The sequence below is a fragment of the Schistocerca nitens genome, chromosome 2 (assembly GCF_023898315.1).
Source record: "Schistocerca nitens isolate TAMUIC-IGC-003100 chromosome 2, iqSchNite1.1, whole genome shotgun sequence".
Taxonomy (NCBI): Eukaryota; Metazoa; Arthropoda; class Insecta; order Orthoptera; family Acrididae; genus Schistocerca; species Schistocerca nitens.
The window spans coordinates 179,776,434-179,802,929 of NC_064615.1; the positions used below are offsets into that span (position 1 = coordinate 179,776,434).

Here is a 26,496-nt window from a genome sequence, read left to right on the forward strand (position 1 = left end):
AACCGACTGCCATGAAGATTTAAAAAACAGCCCATTTTTGTGTATATTATATATGAGGAGAAAGAACAAAAGGGAGAAACATTTTGTGTAATATCTTGTTGCCCTCTTATTTCACTGGATGTCATTAACATTAGTGAATTAAACTCTGTTGTGAAAGTAATGAAATGAAAAGACTTTTCAATACATTACACAAAAAATTATTACATTTCCAATCCAATCAAAACTCAGCCCTTACAAACACACTCGTCTTGTAGTAAGAAGGCTAAAGAGAGAAAACTACCAAGATAGTGGCATAAGAGGGGCGGTTCTCATGCACATTAGCCTAAGTGATGTTTGTAGACCAATTTGAGATTGTTTCCGGGTCTGACAGAACACAAATGTCTTATATCAAACTGTTCATCTGAACTTCGCCTACACAACTGTGGTATATTGTAAAAGTTATCATTAACACCCCTTATATCTGTATGTCCCCCTCCCCCCACACTTATTCTTTATCTTAATGTCATCCCCTCCTTCCTTGTTGGGCATCATACCAAGTGTCTTTAACACACTGACTTGTATTTAAGAGGAAGAGGGGTGTTCAAATCCACACCCAGCTATCATAATTTGGTCTTCCTTCATAATCTGAGCAAATGTTAGGCTAATCCCTTGAGAGAGAGAGAGAGAGAGAGAGAGAGAGAGAGAGAGAGAGAGAGTGGGGGAGAGGGGGGGGGGGGGGAAGAAAACTTAATAATACACAAGAAAATTTGTCAATATTATAAAAAGGAAAGTCACTGCTCACCATACAGCAGAGATGCTGAGTCGCAGATACGCACAACATAAAAACTGTCCCAAATGAAGCTTTTAGCCAGTAAGGCCTACGTCAAAAATAGACCGACCACACACACACACACACACACACACACGCACGCACGCACGCACGCAAACGCTACTTACACACACGACTGCAGTTTCAGGCAACTGAAACCACACTGCGTTTCAGTTGTCCGAGGCCGCAGTCGTGTGTGTGTGTGTGTGTGTGTGTGTGTGTGTGATCTATTTTTGACAAAGGCCTTATTGGCCGAAAGCTTTATTTGTGACAGTCTTTTTGTTGTGCCTACTCTGTGACTCAACATCTCCACTGTATGGTGAGTAGAAACTTTCCTTTTCATAATATTGTTATATTCCATCCTAAACTTAATTTTTCCTTAAATACAACTCTATGTCACTCTGAATATGACCTCCACACAAAAAGCTGATGGTAAAGTGGAAAAGGATGGGAAACACCGTAGATCAAAGAACCTTGCATAAACAGTACAGAGAGTTCTATTTCATTCCATCCACTCCTATACTTTCCAAAGAGTCAACAGCTCTTATTTCCAGGTGGAAGAACATGCAAACAACATGTTTTCCATAAAACCTGTGCCAGGAAATGGGACCTGTCACAGTAGCAATAGTAGTAGTAGTAGTAGTAGTAGTAGTAGTAGCAGTGGCAGTAGCAGCAGTTGTTTTATTCATCTGTATATCTCTTTTACAAGGATATTGGCCATGTCTTGGCATTACAATTTAAGAACAATAAAAAATAAAGTAATTCACATACACAGACATTTACATACTTAAAGATCTAGTATGGCACAGATAGAACTGGTAGTTGGCTGTGCTCCAGCATTTGCCTGAAGTAATTTAGGGAAACAACAGAATTAGGATGGCTGCATGAAGACTGGAGCCTCCACCCTCTAAACACTAGGCCACTCTGTTTCAAACAGTGCTACCTCATTTGGTTTACCCATAATTTACAATATTGTTTTACAAATAAGTCATTTAATAATGTAAAAGGCTAATGCTACATTGTTCATTCATGCCTCACACCCAGTCACTGCAAACATACAAACACTACACACACTATTAGCTGACACCAGCATCATTTTATTTACCACAACTTTCTATTTAATGTAAATGGACTGACCGAAAAAAAAATCTACTCACCAAGTGGTGGCAGGGTGACACACACATAAAAAAGGATTTAACTTTTACAAGCTTTCAGAGCCAGTGCTCCTTCTTCTAGCAGAAGAGTTGAAGGGGAAGGAAGAGGGGTGAAGGAAAAGGACTGGATCAGATTAAGGAAAGGGGTACAGTTCAGGAAAGTCACCCAGAACCCCAGGTCAGGGGAGACTTTCCTGAACTGTACCCCTTTCCCTAAACTGATCCAGTCCTATACCTTTCCCCCTCTTCCTTCCCCTTTAACTCTTCTACCACAAAAAGGAGCCAACGGCTAAAAAAGCTTGTAAAAGTTAAATCCTTTTGTGTGTGTGTGTTCCCTGGGCCCTGCTTGGTGAGTAGATATTTGATCTATCCATTTATATTATATTATCAATATCTGACAAGTTTCTATCTGCTAGCATGAAAAACTGAGTCAGCATCTTTCTATAATGAAAGAGACTTCAAGTTCCAGAAGGGAATAAGGTATTTAATATTATACATCGCACAGCCTTGGGAATCAGTTAAGAAAGGAAAAAGAAGGAAAATATATAGTAGGAAAGTGCTATGTGGAATGATAGATGTTTTATTATTGTTATTATTATTTATTTATGTTATATTTTTTACCAAACAACTACTGTGAGTTATCTCAGCAATCCTTCAATGCATAGAATCTATTTCTTAACAATGAAATGTTAATTAAATAGACACCCTAGCTGCATACAGGCATTGATGTACTTCATTGGGGACATGTTGAAAATGTGTGCCCCGACCGGGACTCGAACCTGGGATCTCCTGCTTACATGGCAGACGCTCTATCCATCTGAGCCACCACGGGCACAGAGGAAAGTGCGTCTGCAGGGACTTATCCCTTGCACGCTCCCCGTGAAGTCCACATTCCCAACATGTCCACACCACTACATTCGTAGTGCGCCTAATAGATGTTTGCCCATCATACTCATTACTCGTGGCAGATTAATCTACCAAGTCCCATACGAGTTCGGGCATAGCGTGTGCGTTCGCACAAGAAGGTCAATGCCGGGAAGCCATATTTTAACTATATATGACTGTAGTATCTGTTCCCGAAAGAACAGTTACCGTGAATGACCATGCAGCTTTGCTAGAAATGAAATGATAATTAAATAGACACCCTAGCTGGATACAGGCGTTGATGTACTTCATTGGGGACATGTTGAAAATGTGTGCCCCGACCGGGACTCGAACCCGGGATCTCCTGCTTACATGGCAGGCGCTCTATCCATCTGAGCCACCGCGGGCACAGAGGAAAGTGCGTCTGCAGGGACTTATCCCTTGCACGCTCCCCGTGAGGTCCACATTCCCAACATGTCCACACCACTACATTCGTAGGCACACTCCCTCGTGAGATGCGAATATACTTATTCCGGAATTTACCGCCCTGTAGGTGTACTCAATTTAATGACCACACTTCACTGTCCGCTATTTTACGTAACTGAATGTCCATTTTTTAGTCTGATTATACACTGTAGCTATTTAAAATTCGCCCCTATATTTTCCACAACGCACAATTAGCACATCGTTACTTGTTTTCTTTTTTTTCTTCTAAGAGTAAACGGAAAAAAAAGACGCCGTATCATCGGCTTAGTCGATATAAAGCAAAACACCTTAATATGCCCAATTTTACCTCTTCTTATAGGATCGGCTACCTTACCCATGAATTTATTACATATTATTTCCAATAACGCTAAACAGATATCGCCGTTATATTTTAATTGTATTCAAAAGCATGTTACTACTATTATGACCGACCAAATCGTAACAAATCGCGCGGCGTGCGTTTTTAACGATAACTTTACGCTATTCAAGTTCCGTTACAGCTGTCTTGACTCGTAATGTTACACGGCCCCCCAGACTGTGATGTCTTGAAGAGGGTTCCAGACAGAACAGGCTTTTTTTTGTGTACTGTGACAGGAGAGGGTATTTGTTTCGGCGAATACACTCACTCTCAGATTCACTCAACAAGTCAGTACATACATTCTACAATATTTAAGTTGAGTTAATGGGCCTAGACAAAATGCCCTTAACTAAATTCCACATTTGTTTATAGGTTGTCTTAGAAACACTTCGCACTAATCACTTCATATTCACACCACATTTTTTTTTCTTGGATGAAGCCCTCAGTTCTTCAACAGACTGTGCAAGGCAGGGATCACAGCCGGGTTCGACGATTGGCATCCTAGGCCAAAACCCTTATCAGGCCACTTGTTTAACCAGAGAGGATTTGGTCCTTTTCTTTTCCTCTTAATTCCACTTTTAAATCATCCATCCTCGCTGTTCGGTGAGAGGATAAATCGTATTTCAGCGTCGACATTGTTGCTGATACCAAGAAGGTATCTCATGGAAATCGTCGGTACATTCTTTAATTTTCTTTGTAAGTTAGTATAAGTACGTATTTATCCATTGGTGCTTTTATTTAGTCCACTGAGTGTAGTCTTGGTATCATTCAGTGTTTCTTGAATCTATATTTTGCTCTTTATTGATAATACTTCTTCAGGTCTATGTGAGGGAACAAGCCTTTAATTACATCAGTATCACAATCTGCCAGGAGGTAGCTCCCTTCATGAGGTATTTTCATTATTTTATATGGACCTGTATATAAATATTGCCATTTCTTATTCAGTCTTTTCCTGGTTGATGCTTTTGGGTGATTTCTCAATAAAATTTCTTCCCCTACATCATATGTGACTACTTTCTTCACATTTTTATCAAAACGGGTTTTTCTCAATTGTGCTTGATGCTTCAGGTTTTCGTAGACCTTCTTCACCATATCTTCTTTCTTGGTAATCTTTTGTTCTATCGCAGGTAATTTCTTCATCCATTCTGGCACAATACTTTCACCAAATACTATTTGGTTAGGTGAATAACCTGTCGATAAGTGTGGCAAGTCATTATACACTTTCTCAAATTCATAAATCCAATCGATCCATTTATAATGTTGTTTGGGTATGTACGTCCGTAAAAATCGGTTCAACTCTCGGAAGATTCTTTCAACCGGATTTCCACAAGGGTAAAATCTTGAGATGTAAATGTGCTGGATTCCTTGTTCTTTCATAGTGTCTCTCCATACTTTCCTTGTATAATAAGCAGCGTTGTCTGTCAAGATCATTATAGGTTTGCCAAGCTCAGTTATATAGTTGTTGATAAATTTGCGTAACATGGGTCGAACGTGGAGATTTTTCAAAGGATATAATTTCACATATTTTGAAAAGAGATCATAGAAAGCCAATACATATTTGAACCGTCCACGTGTCACGGGACATGGCCCACAGACATCACATGACACCAACATTAAAGGTTGTTGTGGGATGATAGGATGTAATTCTATCTTCCGACAATAGTTTATGGGTTTCGCCTTCTGACATATTTTGCACTTCTTAATAATATTTGTAGCTATACGTCCCAAATTTGGATGATAGCAGTATTGTGCTATTTTGGCTGTACATTTAGCGGAACCAAAATGACCCCAATTCAAGTGAGTGTACCATACTAGTGATTCTAAATATTTATTTGGAACACAAAGTTTCCAAACATCTTCTTCATCCTTCCTCCGATACAATATTCCAGATTTTAATTGATACTGTTCTTGAGAGTGACTTAGCGTTTTGCTTTCAACAGCATGCCTAATGGCTTTCCACAACTTATCATCTTCTTGCAGTTGTGGAAGACTTCGAGATAGCTGTGAAATCTGCCTCTCACAATATTGCCTTGATAAATTCATGACTTTAAAGTCAATAGTCCGTTCTTCACACTCGTTGTTATTCTTTCTTTTCGGTAGTCTTGAAAGAGCATCAGCTATGATGTTGTCTTTCCCTCTGATGTATTTGAGCGTAATATCATATTCTTGCAGTAGCAAGGCCCACCGGGTTAAACGTGAATGGAACATCCTTCCTGTTAAAATAAAAGATAAAGCTTTGTGGTCGCAGAATACAATGATCTTCTTTCCATATACAAAATAGCGAAACTTCCTAAGGGACCAGACCACGGCCAGTACTTCCAATTCAGTAGTACAATATGCACGTTCACAGCTAGAGAGTGTTCTGCTGGCAAACCCAATTATTTTGATGGTACTGATATCTTCTGGATTGTCCATCTGGAAAAGAGTGGCACCCAATCCTGTTTCAGAAGCATCCGCAGCAATATAAAAATCTTGATCAAGTCTCGGATGATGTAACAGTGGAGCATTAGTCAAAGCATTGCGGATGTTATCAAAAGCTTGCGTGCATTCGGAATTCCACTCCCACATGACATTTTTTCTTAACAGCCGTAACAGACAGTCTTGGCTTCCTAACTGATTGGGTAAGAATCGTCGAAAAAATGAAACTAAGCCGATAAATGACTTTAATTCCGTTCTATTCTTTGGATAAGCACATCTGTTAATCGCATCCATCTTTTTAGGATTTGGTTTTATCCCTTCAGGAGTGATTATATGTCCAAGAAATTTCAATTGGTTATGAGCAAACTTGGATTTTCTCAAATTTACAGTAACTCCGTATTCCAAAAATTTCGCAAAAACTCTTCTTAATAAGTCCAAATGTTCCTCCCAAGTTTCAGAAGCAATTAACAAATCATCCACATATAAAGTAACTTCATTCAAAAGGTCTCTGCCCAGTACGGTATCTAAGGCCGATATGAAAACACCACCGCTTATTTTCAACCCAAATGGCATGACAGTAAACTGGTAACTTCGGCCCAGAAAAACGAATGCAGTATATTTTCTAGATTCTTTCGATATTCTAGTTTGCCAATATGAACTACGCATATCCAAAGAAGTTAAGAAGCGGGCACCATAAAACTTTTGTACTAACTCTTCTAGGTTCTCCGGTCGCGTTTGTACAGGTATAATGATCTTATTGATCTCTCTGGCATCCAACACCAATCTGATGTCACCATTGGGTTTAATTACCGCCACAAGAGGGTTACAATATTCAGAATCTGAGGGCTCAATAATACCCCATTCTAACATTTTATTGATTTCCTTTCTGACTACTTCTTTCTTTGCCCATGGGATAGAATAGGAAGTACGACAAAAGGGTTTATGTGCATACGTCTTTATATGGTATTCAAAGTCTTTTATTATACCCGGACGTTTACTAAAAATTGACTGATATGCTTCCAACAAGTAGTACAGTTCATCCCTTTGGATAACAGATAAATATTCTGATTCTAACACCTTTTCCTGCAATGACATTTTATCAATCATTTCTTCAGAACATTCAATAAGGCATATATCATACACATTTTCATCATCAATACTGACATATTTTGCCATTAGATTCATACACAACTGATTTGGAATTACTCGGCCCTTTCTCAGGGTGGTTGTCAAAACGTTACCATTGGAATTAAATATACATTCACCTTTCTCTAAATTAATGATTGCACCGGTCTCACATAAAAAATCCAAACCCCAGATACATGGTACTGTCATTTTAGGAACAACCAGGAATGTACTTTCTATTTGAGCCCCCTGTATTGTAACGTCAACACGTACCTGTTTCACAACTTTTTGCATTTTTGCGCTGAACGCGCCAGACACGGTACATCCTGTGATAGGAAAAGTGGGCATTTTTACCCCTCGGCTTATCTGTTTTAAACAGTCCAACGTCATGACACTAATAGTTGCTCCAGTATCAATTAATATTTCAACATCAACATTATTTATACTTGTTGGAATTATTGCCTGTAAAATTTGTCCGCATTTATTAGAAACTTCAGGTTTTTCTTCAATTAACTCATTCCTTATATCCTGATCATTGTTGTACCTTAATACTCTCACTTCAAATTGATGCCTGCCTTCCTTCTCCTTTCCAGTCATCCTAGGAAGGCATTTGGTGACTGGTATTAGTTTAATCTATCTCGTTGAGTCATCGGTGGGGGTTCATGAACTTCCACAATCCGTACAGTATGATCCGAGTTATGGTATTCACCCCGTCGCACACTGGAGGCTCCTTCGCCCATTGGTATAACTCCTTGTGCTGGATGAGGACTCGAGGCATTTGTTCCATCCTGCCGATGAACATTATGCTTCGAATTATCTTCCCAAGGTCGAATGCTATTGGGTTCATCACTTGGGTACCTGTTACTCTTATTAATATCACTACTATGCACATTCGCGTCACCATATCGAGGTTTACCTCTAGCACAGTAAGTATCTCTTCTATATTTATTATAATCATTGTTTTTATTGCAACCATAGGATGAAGATTGTCCACGCTCCTGTGATGCGGGTTTGACCTGGTTTTCGGTATTATTATTATCATACGTTAAATTATTATTATAATTACTCGTATTACTATGAGTGTGAGTCGACATTTGATTACTACTCATTTGTCTTGCGTCTTCCATAATCATATCTATAGAGTCAATCACCGACAAGAATTGTTCTACATCGTGGTCAGGAACATTTATTAACTTTTCACGTATATTTATGGGCAACCTTCCCTTCAAAATTCTGATCACTTCCTTGTGAGAAATTGGATCACTCCAATAACGTGTCTTATTTATGTACTTTTCAAAATATTGCCTTAAAGTACTCCTTTTACTGTTAAAATACTCAGGTTGGTAAACCTCTTTTCTTAATTTCTCTTGTTTACTCGACGACCAGTATTTAGCCAAAAAAAGTTGTTCAAACTCAGCGCAAGTATGGCAACTTTCACTTACTTCGGCGGCCCATAATGCGGCTTCTCCGGTAATTTTGGATACTATAAATTGAAGTCGGTCGTGTTCTGACCAGCTACGCGGAAATATTCTTTTGAAATTATTGATAAAGATTTTCGGATGCAGGTTGTTCTTTTCAGTGGAGAATGTTGGGAATTGTCTACTTTTAAAAATGCTGTTCTCCACCTTTAAAGAAGACAAATATCCTCGCTGACCAAAAGAATCATCATCTTTACCAACCGAATCATCAACTTCCCAATGCAAATTTTCACCACAATTGTACTTCGTATTATCACATGTTCGGTTGTTTTTCAACCTATTCTCCGAACGTTCGTCCTCTGTCAACAAATTTTGTGATGACTTTCGTTCTAACTCCGCCAATTTATGATTGGTTTCCTTTTGCCATTTAGGTAACTCATCAACTATTTTGTCTTTTATTTTCTGAAATTCGCTAGTGAAGAGCTTAATTAATTCATCATTTCTACTTAGGTACTCATTGATATTTTCATTTGGCTGGGATCCAATAGTAGTCTTAACCTTGTCTACAATTTCATTTCCTTTTATTTCTATCCATTCAGATAGATCTTCGTCAAGTCTTTTAGTTTGATCTACTAAATACTTGTCAATCCCCTTACGAGCATCAGACTCAAATTCGACTATTTGTTTCGAAAGCTCTTCTATCTGTGCGCTAGCATTGAAACAGCTGCTTTCACACTTAACCATCCTATTGGACAGGCCATCATAACTCTTCGAAACTACCTCATATTTCTTTTCTACGTCATGAAGTTTTCCCATTAAATTATTATATTGCCTTTCTAAGGTGTTAGAAAACTCTACATCTAGTTCTCCAAATTTCGCATTTAATTGAGTCTCCCAGTCCGTCTTTAATTCTTTCTTAGTATTTTCTAGTTTATAATCAAAGGTGTTCAGTTTGCTTTCCAAAGAATCCATTTTAACTTCTAATGAGCCAAATTTGGCCTCAAATTTTTCATTTAACTTCTGATTGTCCTCTTTTAATTGCTTATTATCTCTTTCTAGTGAACCAAATCTTCCATTCATTACACCCATTTGAGTATTTATTGATACCAGCATATCAAATATTTTTTGATTAATATTTCCATTTTGAGGTTCAACTTGCTGATCTACTTCCGAAACCTCAAGATCTGTATGTTCTCCCACGCTGCTTACCTTACTTATCATTGTATTTGAATCTCCTAACGGCTCTAAATCAATAACTATATTATTATCTGTACATGTCTCCTGTCCCACATTGAGCTCATGGGATGCATCATCCCTATCCTCTTCACTTTCCTCTCTCTCTCTACTCATTACTCTACTCAACTGCACATTATCATGTATTCTTTTCGTTCGTTTTGACATGATTATAAGACATACACTTATTTTCACTTTGTATTTATATATATATTTATCTACCGAAATCACAAGTCTCAACTTCCTTTTTTTTTATAATTATACAGTTATTTTAATCATACCTGGTAGTATCGCTCACTTTTAGCGATTATTGAAGAATACCTCTTTCATTGGACAGACTCACTGGCTGCTACAATATTTTCCAACTCTAGGGTTCGTGAATCCGGATGACACTCGACTCGATGCAGCAATCCTCCTCGATCGAGCCCCACGTTGTGGCGCCACTTCTACCGTAACTTCCTTCGCCGTCGGCGTTGTCGTGGTTACCGTGAGACACCGTTATACCAAGAGGAAAGGCGCGTCGATCTTAGAGCATGAGATATGATGACCTTAAGCCACTGACAACACACAACGGTCACGGTAGCACCTGATTCCAGAATAGCTGCAGCACTTAAGGTCTACGAACTATCCCCTGTTGACCAGGTCCCCAAAACTTAACTCGTAACGAGATCCCTTCAAAGCAAATTGTCATAACGATCGTCTATAAAGGCTTCGTACAACGAGAAGAAATGTTACAGTGTATGGAATAATAACAGGTACTACCAAACTGTCTTGTCTCTTCTGCTTTATTTAACATAACTTTGTTCACAGTTTCATTTCACATTCACCACTCATTCACCGAAACCCTTTGATGAACAGTTTTGGTTACTTGACACCAACAGTCAATGATAATGATACAGCTTTTCTCGTTTTTTGTAAATTGAAGCCCGTTCTCCGTGATATAATAAAAAAAAAAAAAACGGTCTCAATATCGCGTCCCTCGTGAGATGCGAATATACTTATTCCGGAATTTACCGCCCTGTAGGTGTACTCAATTTAATGACCACACTTCACTGTCCGCTATTTTACGTAACTGAATGTCCATTTTTTAGTCTGATTATACACTGTAGCTATTTAAAATTCGCCCCTATATTTTCCACAACGCACAATTAGCACATCGTTACTTGTTTTCTTTTTTTTCTTCTAAGAGTAAACGGAAAAAAAAGACGCCGTATCATCGGCTTAGTCGATATAAAGCAAAACACCTTAATATGCCCAATTTTACCTCTTCTTATAGGATCGGCTACCTTACCCATGAATTTATTACATATTATTTCCAATAACGCTAAACAGATATCGCCGTTATATTTTAATTGTATTCAAAAGCATGTTACTACTATTATGACCGACCAAATCGTAACAAATCGCGCGGCGTGCGTTTTTAACGATAACTTTACGCTATTCAAGTTCCGTTACAGCTGTCTTGACTCGTAATGTTACAATGTCTCACTGTCAAGAGTCAAAATTGTTAGTACGAACTATTTGTCAACGCTCAGTTTCGTACACATAAAAAGCTTCATTTTGAGAATTAATTTAGCTTATGAACACCACTAAAGGCCAACTTCACTCTTGTATTTATTGGTTTGCTGGTCCGTCCAGTCATAGTAATCACTTTCCATCTAGTCGTAGTAATCACTTTCCATCAGCAACGAAGTGTATTAGTAACTATTTTTTTCAGATCTAAGCCCAGTTTCAGTGGATAAGGGTATATATTCAAGTACATAAATATTTCATCCATCCTGGGAATCGAGAATCTCGACAATTTTTGCCTATTATCGATATAGACACTGGTAAAATATTAGTCCCAGGAATTCCAAGACTTTCGAGAATGTTTTAATTTTAAGTTTAAATTTTTTGTGTGATGTTGCATTCGGTATTGTAGTTTTTCATTTATTTCGTTAATTTTAGAGTTATATTAACATGCTATGCTAATTGGCGATTGCAGCTGCGTTGACTTCGCCTGCTCACATCATGTTGCGATTATTGATTATATTTGATGGAAGGCTCCAGAGAACAAAACTTTAAATCCCGTCATAGGGCTATTGTTGTTTCGCAAATGCCAAATTGTTCTGTGGAATGCTGTAATGGATATTTTATGGGATAGCGGAACCTGATCCCAAACAATATAAGTGCAGTCCTGCATCAGTTACGAGTATTACTTTGCTTTGAAGCATTACAGTTGCGGCACATATCGTAGTCGTAGACTGTCAGGGAATGTTTGTACGTAAATGAGCACTTCGTTAAAGGACCTGCGAAGCTAGCGCGGGCGTGGTGTGGACTTAAGCCTATTACCGCTTGCTGGCAAAGCTACTGTTTTCAGCGGCAGGGGATATCACTTCATCGTACCTCAGCCAGTTAGCACGAATTATTTGTAAACTATATACACAAACCTTCCTCGTGACTCCCTCTACCTATTATTGAATACCAGATCAAAATCCGTACAGTAGTTCCTGAGATTTTTGGCGGATTACGAACGGAATGTGAGTTAGTAATAACAAAAAATATTTCTTATGTAGTATTATTACAAATTAACTATTCTCGGATTATTACTTGTACTTTGAAACCTGGCTTCTTGCCAAATATTATTATTCCATTCTGATTTTGTCCACTATAAACCGTTTTTTGAAATCCTGTGACGGTGAAAACAGTTGTTTTTAATAAACAACTTTTCTGCTACGGGTCGCGATTTTCTTTTATCATATTTCAAACGACGCGTTACGGAAAATGATTCCTATTTTCAAGTGCGGTTCCCCTTTGTAATACCATTACGCTCACATTCGGAAGGACGACGGTTCTAGCCCATGTTGGGCCATCCTGATTTAGGTTTTGCGTGATTTCCCTAAATCGCTTCAGGCAAATGCCGGGATGGTTCCTTTGTAAGGGCACGGCCGATTTCTTTCCCCATCCGTCCCTAATCCGAGCTTGTGCTACGTCTCTAATGACCTCGTCGTCGACGGGACGTTAAACACTAATCTCCTCGTCTTCCTCCTCCTACTCCTTTGTACGATGTCATTTTTACGTAATGCTTTCGGTGTGTGAGGTTCTGATTAGTTTTGTTGACTTTAAGTTTGCTTATCGACCATTTGTGCAGAGTCTCAGACATGTTAAACATCACACACAACTTTCATTGCACAGTATACATTCTCGATGTAATCTGTGCACTGAAGTTTACTTATCGTCCACTTGTGCAGAATCTCACCCATTTTAAACATCACACATAACTTTCAGTGCACAGTATACGCAACTGAAAGTGTGAGACTCTGGGGCCGATCGCTGTGTCAGTCTGGAACCGCGCGACTGCTACGGTCGCAGGTTCGAATCCTGCCTCGGGCATGAATGTGTGTGATATCCTTAGGTTAGTTAGGTTTAAGTAGTTCTAAGTTCTAGGGTACTGATGACCTCAGATGTTAAGCCCCATAGTGTTCAGAGCCATTTGAACCATTTTGAGACTCTGGACGAATGGACGATAAGTAAACGTAAAGTTAATAAAACAAAGCAGAATCTCACGCATCGAAAACATTACGTAAAAATGGCATAGTACAAAGAGAAAACGCATTTGAAATTGGGAATCATTTCCCGAATCGCGCTGTGTGAAATACGAATAAAAGAAAATCGTGGCAGGTAACAGAAAAGTTATTTATAAACAAACTCATTTCATGATCCTGTGTCAACGGGAAGTAAGCTACAGGTGTTCTACATCTACGTGATTACTCTGCTATTCACAATAAAGTGCCTGGCAGAGGGTTCAATGAACAATGATGAGTGTGTCTGCGAGTATCAGAAACAGGCCATATTTTTGCGTTGACTTCGAAGCTTAATTTTATTACACCGCCAAGTGACCTTAGATTTTGTTAGCGACGTAAATTTCAACTGTGTACTTCTAGCCGTTCCTGAGAAAAAGGGTTCTTAACAGCCGGACAGATGGACGGACAACAAAGTGATCCAGTAATGGCTTCGTTTTTGCCGATTTGGGATACGGAATCCTGATAAGACTTGTTACAAATAAGCAAAACGAAACTTCCATTGACTCAATACTTTTTGGTTTAGTGAAAAACATAAAAACGTGTGAGTTTCAATTGTTTGAACAGTAACTAATTATTATAATATACACTACTGGTCATTAAAATTGCTACACCACGAAGATGACGTGCTACAGACGCGAAATGTAACCGACAGGAAGAAGATGCTGTGATTTGCAAATGATTAGCTTTTCAGAGCATTCACACAAGGTTGGCGCCGTGCTGACATGAGGAAAGCTTCCAACCGATTTCTCATACACAAACAGCAGTTGACCGGCGTTGCCTGGTGAAACGTTGTTGTGATGCCTCGCGTAAGGAGGAGAAATGCGTACCATCACGTTTCCTACTTTGATAAAGGTCGGATTGTAGCCTATCGCGATTGCGGTTTATCGTATCGCTACACTGCTACTCGCATTGGTCGAGATCCCACTACTGTTAGCAGAATATGGTATCGGTGGGTTCAGGAGGGTAATACGGAACGCCGTGCTGAATCCCAACGGCCTCGTATCACTAGCAGTCTAGATGACAGGCATCTTATCCGCATGGCTGTAACGGATCGTGCAGCCACGTCTCGATCCCTGAGTCAACAGATGGGGACGTTTGCAAGACAACAACCATCTGCACGAACAGTTCGACGACGTTTGCAGCAGGATGGACTATCAGCTCGGAGACCATGGCTGCGGTTACCCTTGACGCAGAATCAGAGACAGGAGTGCCTGCAATGGTGTACTCAACGACGAACCTGGGTGCACGAATGGTAAAACGTCCTTTTTTCGGATGAATCCAGGTTCTGTTTACAGCATCATGATGGTCGCATCCGTGTTTGGCGACGTCGCGATGAACGCACATCGGAAGCCTGTATTCGTCATCGCCATAATGGCGTATCACCCGACGTGATGGTATGGGGTGCCATTGGTTACACGTCTCGGTCACCTCTTGTTCGCATTGACGGCACTTTGAACAGTGGACTTTACATTTCAGATGTGTTGCGAACCGTGGCTCTACCCTTCATTCGATCCCTGCGAAAACCCATATTTGAGCAGTATAATGCACGACCGCTTGTTGCAGGTCCTGTACGGGCCTTTCTGGATACAGAAAATGTTCGACTGCTGCCCTGGCTAGTACCTTCTCCAGATCTCCCACCAACTGAAAACGTCTGGTCAATGGTGGCCGAGCAACTGGCTCCACACAATACGCCAGTCGCTACTCTTGATGAACTGTGGTATCGTGTTGAAGCTGTATGGGCAGCTGTACCTGTACACGCCATCCAAGCTCTGTTTGACTCAATGCCCTGGCGTATCAAGGCCGTTCTTACGGCCAGAGGTGGTTGTTCTGGGTACTTTCTCAGGATCTATGCACCCATATTGCGTGAAAATGTAATCACATGTCAGTTATAGTGTAATATATTTGTTCAATGAATACCCGTTTATCATTTGCATTTCTTCTTGGTGTAGCAATTTTAATGGCCAGTAGTGTATAATTTTTATATAAGTTTTCTCTTTCAAAATAGGACTATTAATTCCTGCAGTCTTATGTTTAGTTAGGTCCCAGGCTTTGTATAGGGTATTGCATGGCATATGATCTCGTCCAGAGGGAATGGTTTCGCAAATACTGGGAACCACTGGATTACAGGGGAGAGAGAGAGAGGAAAAACGCATGGCCGTGCGGCTGACAGGAAAATCGAAAATAAAGCGGGGGCGCGTTGGTACGCGTGGCCACGGGCGCACACAGCGGGCAACGTGGGTGGGTGCCCGGCCGAGCCGGGCGCCTGTGGGCCAACGTGACACGCGGGCCCCACGTGCAGCGCGAGTCTGGGGCCGCCCGCCGCCGTGCTATAAGCCACCGGTCACGGGCCTCGCCGAGCGCCGCGTATACGGGGTGGTTATAATTAAACTTCCGCTACTCGAGCCCGTGTAGATGCAAAACTATTTTACCGCAAGAGTTCCCAACTTCATAGGATTTATGTTCAGACTGTGCGCTGTGGGATTTCCGTTGTTAGCGGTGTTAGGCTGTTAGTATCATCACTTGCCGTTAGGCGCCGGTACTGGCACCGTGTTACGACTGACATGAGAGAACGTTTTGCTGTAGAAAATATTTATCATTTAAAATTCAATATACTTTTGCCCTCACAACTACTGAAACATGACGTTAATGATGTGGCACATAAATTGAACCAGTACTTAACTGAACTGCCGTTCTTTGAAGAAGTATCACTCTTTGTGATTAAAAAGAGACTAATGGGAGAGATTCTTCAATACAAGCAAACGAGCATAAACGCCCTTAATTGTGTATTGTGTTTTATTTATCTCATAGCTTACATTTGCAATCCATTTGGTTTGCGTACAGGAGACATGTCAGAAATTTATAAAACAGTTACAATGATTTTTACATTAATAAATAATAGCACTCTTATAAATAATAATACTACAGGGTGAAAAGTATTTAAACCGACAAAGTCTGGGAGGTTGTAGGGGACATCAAAACAAATATTTTTCCCTAAAGTCATTTTTTCCTATGAGGAGTATTTAAACCGGTAGAGGAAGATTTCTCTGGCGGCAGATAATTAAACCAACAAACACTTTTCTATTCTTTTACGACCAAAAGACAACAACTAGGTAGCAGATACGGCCCAATTAAACAGTCCCCAACAACACCGACCCACACATTAACGAAGAACCGCACTTGGTGAGCGCTAGTAACTGTGGCATGTGGATTATCCTCACTCCAAACATGCGAATTGTGCATGTTGAAGACTCCATCACCCCCGAACGTTGCTTCATCGATAAACAACACGGAGGATGGAAATGTAGGTTGCATTTCACACAGTTCCAGGTACCACTGCGAAAACTGTGCTCTGGGTGGATAATCAACTGGTTCCAGGTTGTGGACACGCTGTAAGTGAAATGGACATAACAATTGCTCTCGAAGGACTGTTCTTACATTCGTCTGATTCGTCCCCATCTTACGTGCAATTTCACGAGTGCTGATTGAAGGATCCCGCTCCACATGCTGCAAGACAGCTTCCTCAACTTGCAGCGTTCTTACCGTGCGACGGCGTCCCTGTCAAGGTAATCTGCTAAATGACCCGGTCTCACGCAGACGTTGGTACTCAGCAGCAAAGGTCGTATGATGCGGGATACGGCGATTAGGATATTGTTGTTGATAAACCCGCTGTGCAGCTCGTCCGTTGTGGTGCACCACATAGTACGCACCAACCATATCAGTGTACTCACTCCAGGTGTATCGCTACATTAGTAAACAGAGACAATGCACTACTGCACTGGTGAACAGCAGTTGCCTACAACTGAAGAGCGTAATACCGCCTCTAACGCCGGCCAGTGTGGCCGAGCGGTTCTAGGCGCTTCAGTCTGGAACCGCGCTGCTGCTACGGTCGCAGGTTCGAATCCTGCCTCGGGCATGGATGTGCGTGATGTCTTTAGGTTAGTTAGGTTTAAGTAGTTCTAAGTTCTAGGGGACTTATGACCTCAGATGTTGAGTCCCATAGTGCTCAGAGCCATTTGAACCATTTGAACCGCCTCTAACAACTGAAGATCGTAATACGGCCTCTAACAGCTGAAGAGCGTAATACGGCCTCCACCGGTTTAAATAATCGTCATAGGAAAAAATGACATTAGGAAAAAAATATTTGTTTTTATGTCCCCTACAACGTCCCAGAGTTTGTCGGTTTAAATACTTTTCACCCTGTATAAGGATATTTCTTGGAATGTGTAACACATTGTATCCAGCTCAAATTTCCAGTTTGTTCGGCATGAATTCATCCACTGAGAATTACACTTCAGAGTCAGTACCTCATATAGCTTTCTTTTCAGTGAACCTAAATTCATCTGCCTCAACTCGTTCCCTTTTAAATTATTACAAATTTTCATTCCCATGTATTGAGGTCCCTGGGCATACAGTCTGAGGTGGTGGGTGGGGAGCAAAAAAATTCTCTTTGTTTCTAGTATCATGTGAATGGACAAAATGGTTTCCCTCAAATAATTCATGTCTGGTGTACAAAAATATAATAATCTCATACATGTATAAGGATGGAAGCGTTAATATTTTAAGTTTTCTAAATAATGGTCGACATGGTTCTTTGTGATTTGCAGTACACATTTTTCGAATGATTTTTTTTTCTGTATTTTTAGTATCCGCACTATGTTTGTCGAGTTACCCCAAAAACAATATCATCCCTAATAATGGATACGAAGTAGCTTGTTATGCTACTTTTCGTGTGTCCATGTCAGTTGCAGTTGATAATATGTGCACTGCAAATGCAAAGCTGCTCAGTTTGTTTGCCAGGTATTCAATGTGAGCCTGCCAGCTCAAATTTTTATCTACACTTAAACCTAAGAATTTGATTGAGCCAACTTCTTCTATTCCTTGGTTGTTGTTTACAATCTTAATCTGCTCACATTTTGACTGTTTGGTTTTGAACTGCATCGCGTGAGTCGTAGATATATTTAGATTCAACCCATTTAGCTGAAACGTGAGTCTGTTATACAAGCGTTGTCTGTTTGTCCTAGATCTGACTATCCTACTTTGCACACGCTGTACAAAATATTTGCTTGTCTACCTGCATCTATTGCTACAGTATAAAAAAGTTTTTCTACGTTGCAGCGTACAAAGATATGGCTGAGGTCGACAATGGAGGAGGATCGACTTAATGGCTTCTCTCTTTTTGAATACTCACCCTGACATTGGTTGTCCTATTGACGATGTAATTAAGCAATTTACCGGGAAGAATAGGAGCATAAAATTCATCATTTAAGTAGGAGAACCACAATTGTAACTTTTTTATACCATGAGATGGCATTGTCTTCTGTATGTGTATAATCAGTTTAAATAAAACTTTCTCAGACTTTGCATGTGACTTGATTATTTTTTATTACGGTAAAAGTAAAGGTAGCTCAAGATATCTTTAGCGCCCTCCTCCGTGAGGGTTTTCTGTATCCGCCACTGGTTGAAACACAAGAGTGCCCATTAACAGTTACAGATAGTCAACACGGGTCTTGGCAAGGTCAGCAGGGCTTTTTTACTCGTGAAACTGCTTTTTCAAGACATGGTGGTTCAAATGGCTCTGAACACTATGGGACTTAACTTCTGAAGTCATCAGTCCCCTAGAACTTAGAACTACTTAAACCTAACTAACCTAAGGACATCACACACATCCATGCCCGAGGCAGGATTCGAACCAGCGACCGTAGCGGTCACGCGGTTCCAGACTGTAGCGCCTAGAACCGCTCGGCCACCTCGGCCGGGCAACACATGATCCGGACGTTGAAATTAACTGGTGTTTTGCGAACTACTCCTGGGATGGTTTACGGCCTACTGCGCCACAAATTGTTGAAGACATTATTGATTCCATGGCTGAGAATGGTGGAAGCAATGTGTGATCTTCAAGCAGTGAACGAGCTGTGCCACGGCATCTGAACATTCCATGATCCGCCGTTGTTTCGGACAGCGTAGACCAATCTTTCGGTACCACTATCTGATCCCTCCAACCGTGTTCCAGTCGCGAATAGTGTATGGGAAGAATAATTGTCGGTAAGCCTCTGTATTGGCTCTTAATTTCTCGAATTTTCTCCTCGTGCTCAGTACGTGCGACGTATGTGGGAGGGGGAAGTAACATGTTGTCCGACTCCTCCTGAAAAGTGCTGTCGCGAAATTTCAATAGTAAATCTTTCCGTGATGCACAACGCCTTTCTTGTAACGAAAAAAATGGTTCAAATGGCTCTGAGCACTATGGGACTCAACTGCTGTGGTCATCAGTCCCCTAGAACTTAGAACTACTTAAACCTAACTAACCTAAGGACATCACATACATCCATGCCCGAGGCAGGATTCGAACCTGCGACCGTAGCAGTCGCACGGTTCCGGACTGCGCGCCTAGAACCGCGAGACCACCGCGGCCGGCTTTCTTGTAACGTCTGCCAGTGTTGAGCATTTCCGAAACGCTGTCTCGCCAGCTAAACGATCCCGTGACTATAAGGGGCCGCTCTTCGTTCTCTATCTCCTCTATCAGACATACCTGATAGGGATCCCAAATAGATGAACACTACTCAAGATTCGGGCGAACAAGCGGCTTATAATCCACTTCTTTCGTGGATGAGTTACATTTCATTGTCCTACGACCATGGGGCCCTCTCAAATAGCGAAAGTTTAGTTACAACCGCCCTGTATACTGTACATTTCATATCGGGGTACATTGTACGCATTTGACCGATTGTCTGGTCTGTGCCATTCACGTGCTGCTTCGCATCACCGTCCTAGATTTTCAGTTTTGTCTAACTGACGGTTCATATTCTTCTCGTAATGTACGGGATGACTCAGCTAAGACAGGCCAACACAAACATATCCACAAGGACTAGTTACAGTGTGGGCACAAACAGTCTGAAAAGCTTGTAAGGGTGCTTCAGGGTAGCTTGTGCTCAGAAATAGTTATGAAGAAAGAAATCTATACTTTGTGCCGTTTCCGAGTAAATTAACACTGAAGTTAGCGAATCAGACCGTTGCGCGCCGAAATTCATGCGTCCCGCCAGAGTCGGTCGCCCAACATGTTCTTCGTTTGGTTTCCTAAAACCGAACAAGAACGCGATACGAAAATCGGACGTGGAACGGTAGTAATGATCAATCCCGAACCAAAGGCTGAGCAGTCCCGTGCGCTATCGCCAAAGCTGTGCGAACAACTGACACTAACGGTATCTGGCGGACCACTTGAATTCACGCGCAACGGCTGGATTGGCCAACTTCAATACTAATTAACTCGGAAACAGCTCAACGTATCAAACATTTTTCTTAATAATCATTTGATCACTAACCTATGCTGCAAAGGCCTTACAAGATTTTCAGACTGTTTCTTGACACCCTGTACATAGAAATGCGGCTTTAGCAGTGTGGCGAACTGTCTGATGTATACGAGTAATTCTTAATATTTATAGCTGCTGGATTGTGTCAGCGATTCTTTTTTATTTCGTGTAATAATTTTATGGTAATTCTGTCAGAGACGACAAAAGACAAGAAAGAGCAGCTTAAGAAGAACCACCCGTGCTCCATGAGATCGAGCATTATCGTCCATCAATACGAAGTTTGGGCCCACAGCACCTCGCAACAATCGCAGATGAGCTCCCAAGATCTCGTCTAATACCTGATAGCAGCTAAACCTTGCCGTTTCACCCGTACAGTTTCATGAAGAGGGGTCCGAGTGGTCAACATAATACCTGCCCACACCATTAGGGATCCTCCTCAACATCGGTCTCTTTCCACAATGTTTGGGTCCTAAAATCGAGGTCTACGTGCCCTCCAGATGCGAATTCAAGAATCACTCTCCAGAGTAAACCGGGACTCTTCTGTGAAAACAATATTGGCTCACTCTTCGACCGTCCTAGTGGCATGTTGTGTAAACAACATTGGGCCACTCGTCGACCGTCCAGGTGGCATGTTGATGACTCCACTCTAGACGTTCGTTTCTGTGAAGAAGTGTCAGCGGTAGATATACAGCAGGTCTCCAACAATAAAGGCCACTCTGCCAAAGCCTTCTGCACGCCGTTTGTCTCGATACAACACGTTCAGTAGATGCTGCGAGCTCACACGCCAGTTGCCTTGCAGTACTCAGGCGGTACTGTCGTGCCCTTAGAGCCAAATAACGCTCCTCTCTTCAGAAATCATACGTGATAGATGCTGCCCTAGTCTTCGATGTACAGTTTCGGTCTCTATAAACTGTCGCCACGTCCGGAAAACAGTTTGCGACTGTCCTGCTTCCTTTCTTTCTATGGCTCTCCTCTACAGAGAGTCTGGTAGGTATCTTCTCTGTCTCATAATGCGTCGTCTGTGACAGTGTACACAGCGATTGTAGATGTGGAGTTACTACCTCGTTTCGTAAGTGCCCTGACGTCATCGTTGGCATGGTTGCCAGTTGACCGGAATGCCATCTTCCGTGCATAACACGATCGTACGGACATCTGGTTGACATTTGGTATGATTTATGTCGTGAATTAGACACAGGACGGGGAAATAGCGCGGTTTGTTGCTTTAATTTTAGACACCAATGTATTTCAGTCCTTCTTATCAGAGAATCACGCACTCTTTCAAATACATTTGTATTTCGTCACAAGCGTTGGTCACACGTTCCTGTAAAGTCCGCACATTGTTGATGCGTTGGGCATTCGCCGAGCCTTTTTAATGTCCCCATAGCCAGAAATTCAACTACTCCAGGTCTGGTGAAGGGGATGGCCATGGTACCGGACCTCCTGGACCATGAAACGTTGCAGTGAGGTACTGTCTCTTTGTCGAGTCCCGAGCGTGGATTTTGCCAGGGACTGAGCGACAGGTGTTCCTGTCGAAGGAAATTCAGTCTGTTGACCTGAGTGAGAGGGAGATTTGATTGCCAGGCGTGAATTCCCTGAGGTGGATATAGATGATTTGAGGAGAATAACCATTCAGAATGTGCAATTAACCTTCAAGTTTATTCTGAATCTCAATTTGCAGAGTGACTTTCCTAATTGAGGTGCCTCCACGTTAAAGTCAATTCCTTACGCAGAGACAGTGATTGCTCATCGCTATTCCGTCTGCTAACTGAAATCCTCGTGTAAATCTAAGATCAAAAGAGCCTTGAAGCTATCTAACTCCAGGCTGTAACTCAAACTGCTACCGTTTACTATCTCACTTCTACCGACTTCTTTCTACGTGTTTCTGTGATCCTAGGCCCTAGTTCCTAACATTTTGCTCGCCTTCACCTTCGATCCCACCAGTCCCTGACATGACGTGGTGTCGCAGGCTTCACACCGCCTCATTGGCTATCTTGGTTCGTTATTCTCCAGAAATCGTTCAGAGAGTGAGAGGAGAGGGTAGAAAGCCCTTCCCTACATGGACACGGAATTCGTCCTAAGCCTTCCATTGGCTTGTCATGACGTAGCGTAGACTTCAACAAAAGCCCCTCTCTTTCTTTTTTCCCTCTGCTTCATTTATTACCCTTTTATTGCCGAAGGACTTTGCTTAATTTATTATGCCACCTTATTTATCCTTTACTGTCTAAGCCCTTTGCTTCATTAATTCTATCATCTAATTTATCGTTTCCTGTCTAAGGACTTCACTTCATACGTTATGTTACCACATTCATTCTTTTATCGCGTAAGGTTTTCGCCTCAAATGTCTCGTCAAATAACTTATTTCATTAGGCCTTCCATATCGCGCTCTTCTGGCCAAACACGTATGTTCTCGGGACTTCTTCTTCCACGCCAAAGTTACGTCTCTGCTATCGATATCGTTTACAGAACTTGTCTTTTCGCTATGGACACGACAGCATGACCCTTAGAAAATAACTGGTGCGCCGTCGTAAGGTATACCACAGTCGTCTTTCTGTTAGGGTAAAGTACTCCAATAGCGCTGGCAGTTCATCGCTCTGAAATCGTGATACACAGCACCGGCTAATCTGTTTGGTAACGTGTGTGGCCCCATCCCAATGTGTATATCGTTGACAATTCCTGTCCATATGTTGCGTTGATACTGAAACGATCCTGATGCCTCATGCCCGTGATTTCCAAGGGTTTGGTTTTGCCCACACGTGCGCGTTGTAATTTACTGTGTGATCTCTTGTGAATCGTCCCTCGTCTATAAATAAAATGCAGCATGTGAATTGCGCATCTTCAACGGCCAGTATCTCAATTCTCAACAGGTATTTATTTCCGAACCAAGGGCGCCCATATCCGTGGCCAACGACCCCCCCCCCCCCCCACACACACACACCTTTGCGGCCTAGCTCTCATCGAAAGATAAAAAAAACCTAGTTTATCCAGATGTTTTTATTTCGAGAAAAGGGGCCGGCCGAAATGGCCGTGCGGTTAAAGGCGCTGCAGTCTGGAACCGCAAGACCGCTACGGTCGCAGGTTCGAATCCTGCCTCGGGCATGGTTGTTTGTGATGTCCTTAGGTTAGTTAGGTTTAACTAGCTCTAAGTTCTAGGGGACTAATGACCTCAGCAGTTGAGTCCCATAGTGCTCAGAGCCATTTCGAGAAAAGGATTTTAAAAAGTCGTTAATACGCAGGTTTTTTGCGTGGTCGGAAATGGAACTTTTTATGGCTACTTACAGGTTCCCATTCATTCGTCTTCCAAAATATTAAAAATACCCCATACCCCCAAGTATAGGCTACTCTTAAAAAAACTAGCGTATGAGCGCCCTTGTTCCAGACATATCATTATAGGAAATTTTCTTCTAGTTTGACCAGTAATTTGTAAGTGACTCTTCGTTTTAAAACACTCACTATAAGCCTTGTACAAGGACTGGCGAAACACTAATGTTTGAGCGGACGTGTTACATATATAAGTGGGACGGAAGAAGGGTAACAAGTCTAATGACGTTAAGCAGCCAATCACATAGTATCACTTTTAGGCAGAGCAAATGATGCGTTTCATCCCCTTGGAAACTACGGTTTGATTGTTTTGTCCGTTTCTATTTAGAACCTGGAGCAGATCCCCGATTGTTAACTATTTAGGTATTCAGAGCTGCAGAAAAGTATTTTGTTCGTCATTCACCGCTCGTTTCCGTTACAGAGTATTCATCGTCGCGTATAGTGACAGTAATCACAGTTGTTGTTGTTGTGGTCTTCAGTCCTGAGACTGGTTTGACGTAGCTCTCCATGCTACTCTATCCTGTGCAAGCTTCTTCATCTCCCAGTACTTACTGCAACCTACATCCTTCTGAATCTGCTTATTCATCTCTTGGTCTCCCTCTGCGATTTTTACCCTCCACACTGCCCTCCAATGCTAAATTGTGATCCCTTGATGCCTCAGGACATGTCCTACCGCCGGCCGGAGTGGCCAGGCGGTTCTAGGCGCTACAGTCTGGAGCCGAGCGACCGCTACAGTCGCAGGTTCGAATCCTGCCTCGGGCATGGATGTGTGTGATGTCCTAAGGTTAGTTAGGTTTAATTAGTTCTAAGTTCTAGGCGACTGATGACCTCAGAAGTTAAGTCGCATAGTGCTCAGAGCCATTTGAACCATTTTGAACCATGTCCTACCAACCGGTCCCTTCTTCTTGTCAAGTTGTGCCAAAAACTCCTCTTCTCCCCAATTCTATTCAATACCTCCTCATTAGTTATGTGATCTACCCATCTAATCTTCAGCATTCTTCTGTAGCACATTTCGAAAGCTTCTATTCTCTTCTTGTCCAAACTATTTATCGTCCATGTTTCACTTCCATACATGGCTACACTCCATACAAATACTTTCAGAAACGACTTCCTGACACTTAAATCTATACTCGATGTTAACAAATTTCTCTTCTTCAGAAACGCTTTCCTTGCCATTGCCAGTCTACATTTTACACCTTCTCTACTTCGACCATCATCAGTTATTTTGCTCCCCAAATAGCAAAACTCCTTTACTGCTTTAAGTGTCTCATTTCCTAATCTAGTTCCCTCAGCATCACCCGACTCAATTCGACTACATTCCATTATTGATGTTCATCTTATATCCTCCTTTCAAGACACTGTCCATTCCGTTCAACTGCTCTTCCAAGTCCTTTGTTGTTTCTGACAGAATTACAATGTCATCGGCGAACCTCAAAGTTTTTATTTCTTCTCCATAGATTTTAATACCTACTCCGAATTTTTCTTTTGTTCCCTTTACTGCTTGCTCAATATACAGATTGAATAACATCGGGGAGAGGCTACAACCCTGTCTCACTCCCTTCCCAACCACTGCTTCCCTTTCATGCCCCTCGACTCTTATAACTGCCATCTGGTTTCTGTACAAATTGTAAATAGCCTTTCGCTCCCTGTATTTTACCCCTGCCACCTTTGGAATTCCAGTCAACATTGTCAAAAACTTTCTCTAAGTCTACAAATGCTAGAAACGTAGGTTTGCCATTCCTTAATCTTTCTTCTAAGATAAGTCGTAAGGTCAGTATTGCCTCACGTGTTGCAATATTTCTACGGAATCCAAACTGATCTTCCCCGCCCCGCGGTCGGCTTCTACCAGTTTTCCATTCGTCTGTAAAGAATTCGTGTTAGTATTTTGTAGCTGGGACTTATAAAACTGATAGTTCGGTAACACCTGCTTTCTTGGTACGTTAATATAAGACAGTTTACAACATTTAGATGACAGATGAGTAAAGCACACTCGCGTGAGTGAGATACCTGATCTCATTTAGAAAAAGCATAAACAATTATACTTAACAGAAGTTATTCACACTTAATATCTAGAAAGACGGCAATTGTTTCTCACTTTTCCGTGCACAAGCACAAATGACCAGTATTAAAATCATTTGTGCCGTATGTCAGTCGTTATTCCTGCGGTTTCTGTTCTAAGTTGCGCATGAAGAGCATTTTTGTAATCGAATTTGAATATGGTGATACTTTCCACGGTGACATGAAACTGGTCGAGACTACCCGCACAAAAAATTGTTCCAATCGCTCTGAGCACTATGGGACTTAACATCTATGGTCATCAGTCCCCTAGAACTTTGAAATACTTAAACCAACCAGCCATCACGAGGCAGAGAAAATCCCTGACCCTGCCGGGAATCGAACTCGGGAACCCGGGCGTGGGAAGCGAGAACGCTACCGCACGACCACGA

General features: G+C 41.6%; 2 protein-coding genes and 1 non-coding gene across 14 annotated transcripts in view; 1 reads left to right on the forward strand and 2 right to left on the reverse strand.

Annotated features, from left to right (window-relative positions):
* The window catches only part of LOC126235854 (cryptochrome-1-like), a 460,492-nt gene that overhangs the window by 349,659 nt on the left and 84,337 nt on the right, over positions 1 to 26,496 (forward strand). The window lies entirely within an intron of this gene.
* LOC126235855 (probable glutamate--tRNA ligase, mitochondrial) overlaps positions 1 to 26,496 on the reverse strand; it is a 353,293-nt gene that overhangs the window by 87,996 nt on the left and 238,801 nt on the right. The gene's annotated exons all lie outside the window — the stretch shown is intronic.
* Positions 3,160 to 3,234, reverse strand: Trnat-ugu (transfer RNA threonine (anticodon UGU)). Its single transcript has one exon. It is a non-coding gene; the product is annotated as a tRNA-Thr (tRNA).